This window comes from Galeopterus variegatus, unplaced genomic scaffold (assembly GCF_000696425.1).
Source record: "Galeopterus variegatus unplaced genomic scaffold, G_variegatus-3.0.2 Scaffold3402, whole genome shotgun sequence".
NCBI lineage: Eukaryota > Metazoa > Chordata > Mammalia > Dermoptera > Cynocephalidae > Galeopterus > Galeopterus variegatus.
In genome coordinates, this window is record NW_007729513.1 from 365,125 (window position 1) to 370,644 (window position 5,520).

Here is a 5,520-nt window from a genome sequence, read left to right on the forward strand (position 1 = left end):
AAAAAAAAAAAAAAAAAAAAAAAAAAAAAAAAGATGACCGGTAAGGGGATCTTAACCCTTGGCTTGGTGTTGTCAGCACCACGCTCACCCAGTGAGCGAACCGGCCATCCCTATATGGGATCTGAACCTGTGGCCTTGGTGTTATCAGCACCGTACTCTCCCCAGTGAGCCACGGGCCAGCCCCCAAAATATATCTCTTTAACATATTTCAAGATACCATCCCTATATGGGATCTGAACCTGTGGCCTTGGTGTTATCAGCACCGTACTCTCCCCAGTTAGCCACGGGCCAGCCCCCAAAATATATCTCTTTAACATATTTCAAGATAGCTATTTCAGAGACACTGGAAAAACAAGATTTGCTAGAAGGCTGTTTTTGTAGAAGAAATTTTGCATCTTGTAGAGAAAAAAAACAGCCAGGCGTCCTCTGAGGCTGCTAGTTTACCTGAGACATTTTTAGCTGCATAACAAGACAGTCCCTACTCCTGCTTAACGTTTGCCTGCCTTCCTTTCACCTAAGAGGACACTCAGAGAAACTTGGTCCCAGGCCACTGTTCTTGGGTCTGTACCTCTGCCACCTACCCCCTCCCTTATGAAGACTGGTATGTAAGCTTCTGTACACCACTGGGTTATTGGGAAACTACTCTCTTGCAATTCCCTCATGCACTGTCCCACTCTAGCACATTAAAATAAAATTTGTTATGTCTTTTCTTTGTGTTAGTTGAATCGTTACTTGGTTTTTTGTGTGTGTGGGTTTTTTTTTTTTTTTTTGGTGGCTGGCTGGTACGGGGATTTGAACCCTTTAACTGAGTCTTGACAGTTGCTTTTCCCGTAAACCTTAAGCAGTGAAGAGGAAGTTCTTCTTGGCCACTTTACTAGTCTCTGTTCTGTAAAATGGACTCAAAAGCCCCTCTTCTCCTGGGAACTCACTACAGAAACAGTAAATGTGGGTGCTTATTTCAGAATTGACTGGGTCTTCTCTTCACAATGCTTTCAAGAGGGGTAGGTGTTGTGTGGCCACACAGAAGTGACAATCCAAGCTCTTCTGGCACATTTCTTCATATGGCAAACAGTCTTAGGAGTGGTAGTCACCATCCTCACAACAGTGAAATCTACAGCAAGACAAACCGTGGCAGAAGTGGAAAGAAACCCAGAGACCCAAAGGTCACCATCTAGCTCTGGCTGCTTCCTCAGGAGCAACCTAGACACTAGGACAATATCTGCATTTGTAAAACATGGTCCTTTCCTATCCCAGACATCCTGACTCTAACAGGGCATGTAAAATAAATGCCACCTGCAAGAAGAGATATGAACAGAAAGTCCTGGAAACAGGCAGGATTACTACACTAAGAGCAGAATGATGGGTCACTTCCTACAAGATCAGCTCCACTTTTTTTTTTTAAGCTCTGCTTTTAATGATTTTATTCTGAACCAGAACTGAATGAAAAAATTCCTTATTAAAAAGTCTGAGGCTGCCAGTAGACTACAGAATTGACTGAAGTCCTGAGGTCAAGAGTTCAGATCCATGTACCAGCCGGCTGCCGCCCCACCAAAAAAAACCCTAAAAGGATAACAAGGAAAAAAATCCCACTCACTCAAACTGTCTACAAAAGTAGACAGATATAGTTTTAGAAAACCAAAGTCATGAGAGTTCCCATCTCCTGTAATGAAATACGCCTGCAATGGCAAGGCAAGTCTGGAAAAGGCTTTATGGACAAAAGGAACCAGAAAAATGAAGACTGGAGCCTGGAAAAGCAATTGAGGCTTGTGTTAGGGAGTCACAGGAATAAAGAGTACAATTATCTGGGAGATGGACAGAAGCAAAAGATAACTAATGTCAAACTAAGAAACACTAATTCAATTTCTCTCATTTTTATTAACAGGTAGGCTTAAGGATTTGAAATGGAACAGACCTGCAGCAATACCTCATAAGACAACATAATTAAAGTTGCCGGATTACAAGACACAAGCTTCTGAACTCCATGATTTAGGTGTAAAATCACTAATCTTTCTGCCCCCTGCCATCCAGTGAATGTCACGATTATTTTTAACTCTAAAAGTAATACAAATCACTGCAGTAGAACTATTCTAAACTGATCCACATTTTTACCTACGCTACATGGTATGAATTAAGACAGGCAGTCTAGTCAGTATTCAGGGATTAAGGCTAAATACAGTCTGAAGTACTCTCAACAGAAGCGATAGGGACCAGAAGTTGGTAAGTTAATCGAAACAAGTTTGTTAGGCCAAAAAAACATTTAAGAAAAAGAAACAAAACACATTCCTTAACATTTTAACTTAAACACACAAATGTTTCAAATTTTAGTTGCAAATTTTTTCATACTAGACCATAATCTTAAGTATGAGTCTTCTTTGAGAGTTGCTGTTCCACGTTATGCTATTTATTTGTTGGTGAGGGAGTCTGGGCATAACCAGTCTGGTACTTAAAAAGGAATCACTTGCAAAGCAATATGTGTGAAGAATTCTTGCAGATTTTCCCCAAAATCTTTTAAGTATCTGGCCCACACCTAATTTAACAGCCTTATTTTTTTTTTTTAGTAATTGACTTTTATCAAATCTTCCCGAAATACTCAATTTAAAGTTTTCATAAAAACCAACGCTTCACACTCCTTTCAAGGTTTACATAATATTTAACTGTAATTACAATAATAAGCCCAACTGGAATAACCAGATTTGGGAACAAACAACCGACACTTGGCAAGCCTCCTGGGTGGGAGCCAAAGGGGACAGAGGCACACCCCACAGCTGCCCACTGGCCAAGAGCTTTGTGCTGGCACATCAGCCAGCATGTTCTGCAGCCAACAGGACAAGAAGGTTGGGTAGGTAGATGGTGGTTAGGAACATTGTTACTTTAATCCTGAGGGAGACCTACCAGTAACAATAGGAGGGTGAGATCGCAGCCAGAATTAGGATAAAAACGTCAGGAGTCCTCACACCACCAGGAGTGGGCAAACCACTAGATTAAAAATACTCCAGTTTAGCCTTTACCAAGTGTTTTAAAGTACTAGGCTCAATATGACTTTCCCATGTCTTCTCTGAAAGGAAAAAAAGAAGAAAACAGTTCCATTTTGAATGTTACAGACATCAATTACACACTCCAAAAGATTTTCTTGTTCTGCAGGAGGAAGTTTTAAATAACCTTTGTATCAGTCTATATATTAAGATTAACACTGAATTTATTTCCAAAGCACTTGGAAGTGAGTCAGTAGCCCTCACTCAGCCCAGCCAAAGGGACTGCTTTAACCTACCATGAGAAAAAACAACCATTATACTCTCTAAGCACCAAACAATTCTAGTTGGCTATTTGGGCCAGTGACTATGGGAACAAGTCAGATATTTGCCTAAGTAAAGTAATAATAACACGGGCAATAATAGCCCAAATGGGATATTTTGGGACGTAGTTAATTTTTTCTCTAGAATTTTAGTGACACACTTTTGGAGAGTTGCGAAATTGCCTGTGCCCTACACTTCTGTGAGAAAAGAGCAAGGTTTTCCACTATTAGAAACAAGTAGAAAGAAGGCCACGTGAATAGCCCAGGAAGAAAAAAATACAGCAATTAAATAATTTGCGTAACCCTTTCCTACCCAGAACTTTAATAATCTGACTGGACAATTTGTGTAAAACAGGGGGAAAAGAATAGGAAAAAGAAAGTTCATAAATACGACCACCATATTTTGATGTTAATTTGCGTAACCCTTTCCTACCCAGAACTTTAATAATCTGACTGGACAATTTGTGTAAAACGGGGAAAAGAATAGGAAAAAGAAAGTTCATAAATACGACCACCATATTTTGATGTTGTTCTTTGTACTCTTTTCTCTTGACAATTTTATGTAACTGTGATTATGGTAAATCCTGTTTTTGAATCTTATAACACAACCTTTTCCAGTTTTTTAATCATATAGCACTTTTAAATCAGAAAATTAGAAACTTAAAACTTACAGTAGAGTGATACAAATTCTGCTTGAGCTCTCCTAGAAATCAAACTGGTAATTTGTTTTCAGGCTAACTGCATGAATCAGCTCTTCATGTGGCAGAAACTTTATTTTTTATTTCCAACTCACACCTGCTGTAAAGCAAAGATCAAATGGTTGTGAAGCCTGAATATATTTGTTATTCTCCCTAGGAATAACCAACCAGTGAGTAACAGACATGGCAGAAAATATCCATAGAGCAAAACATGCAACCGTTTTTATTGTCCGAGTGGATTGGGGCTTTAAAAGGCAAATATTTTCAGTTATTTAACGTATTATAGTGGGAGCTGTGCCCAACACAATTAAGACAGTATTACACTGCAATTTATGAGTTTCTCAACGATGCCATTTAATATGAAATACAACAATCATTTCTCCCAAAGCCTACCATCTACAATCACACCCCCAAACTCTGCTTTGCTTAGGCAATAAACTAAATGGCAATTCGACAGGCATCTGAAGCTTCTGAGACCAATTGTAGGAATGCCTTCCACCAGCTCAAGCAATAATGCCACTTATATATGAAGAAGCATGCTGTTTTACACCTTTTCATGCACATGATCTTCTCAGTGACTTAGCGAAGTGGCAAAAGCAGGTATTACTTTTTCCATTTTACAGAATAGGAAACAAACTCAGAATGCGAGCCTGTTGTTATGTTCAGAACTAAGCCCAGAACACCTTGAGACTTAGAAGTCCTGTTGCTCTTCTAAGTAGATGGATCAGTGACAAGTCTTCCCACTGTCCGGCGCCCCCAAAATACACTCAGTAGGCATACAGCTGGTACAGCAAGCCAGAGCCCCCCACCATGTTACCGCTGGGCTTCCAGAAATAGCAACAGTTGCTTGCTGTGCAGCATTACCCTGAAAGGCATCCCCCACGTCCTGCAAAACACCCCCAGCACGACAAAGTGACAAGGCGGCCAAATCCACACCACTAACCGTCCCCCAACAAAGCAAGGCTTTTCCTGAATGCAGTTTCCTCCCCTTACATTAGCGTTGGTGAGGGAACAGCAGTAATACCACTGCATTAGTACTGGAGACAGCAGTAGTACCACAGTAGTAATGCAAGCACCATCAGGAAACCTGGAACAGAGTCTGCAGAACATTCCCGCAGAAAGGAGGCGCCTCCTCCCAGCCGCCCACCCCCTAAGCGGCATCAGACCGAGGTCCAGGGGCACTCGTTCGGGGACCACGGGCTCTCCAAAGCTCACCTGGCGGGAAACGCGGCGCTTCGACGAGGAAGGCTGAGGCCCATCGCATCCTCCCCCTCCTCTTCCTCCTCCCACGCGACAGCCGAGCTCCGCCGCAGCCCCCGCCCCCGCTCCGCTTCCTCCTCCCCCGCAGCCCCGCCGCGCCTGAAACCTCCCGCCCGACTTTTGACGTCACGGAGGAGGAGGGGAAGGTTCCACCCGGGCCCGTCCCTTTGTGACGTCACAATGACAACAGAGCGCGGCCAGGCGCGTTCGGGAACCGGGAGCCGCGGGGGGCGGAGGGCGGGGGTGCCGGCGCGCCTCGGGGAAGGACCG

General features: G+C 42.7%; 1 protein-coding gene across 2 annotated transcripts in view; it reads right to left on the minus strand.

Moving 5' to 3' along the window:
* Positions 1-5,520, minus strand: part of JARID2 (jumonji, AT rich interactive domain 2) — a 270,823-nt gene that overhangs the window by 262,441 nt on the left and 2,862 nt on the right. Inside the window, exons 1-3 of one of the 2 annotated variants that reach the window (XM_008584907.1) lie at positions 5,206-5,221; positions 3,964-4,087; positions 2,893-3,055 (exon numbers count right to left, since the gene is read on the minus strand). The exons of the other annotated variant lie outside the window; for it this stretch is intronic. The gene's annotated coding sequence lies outside the window, so the exon portion shown is untranslated. Of the gene's footprint in view, positions 1-2,892; positions 3,056-3,963; positions 4,088-5,205; positions 5,222-5,520 lie in introns of those variants that run through there. 2 annotated transcript variants of the gene reach the window in all.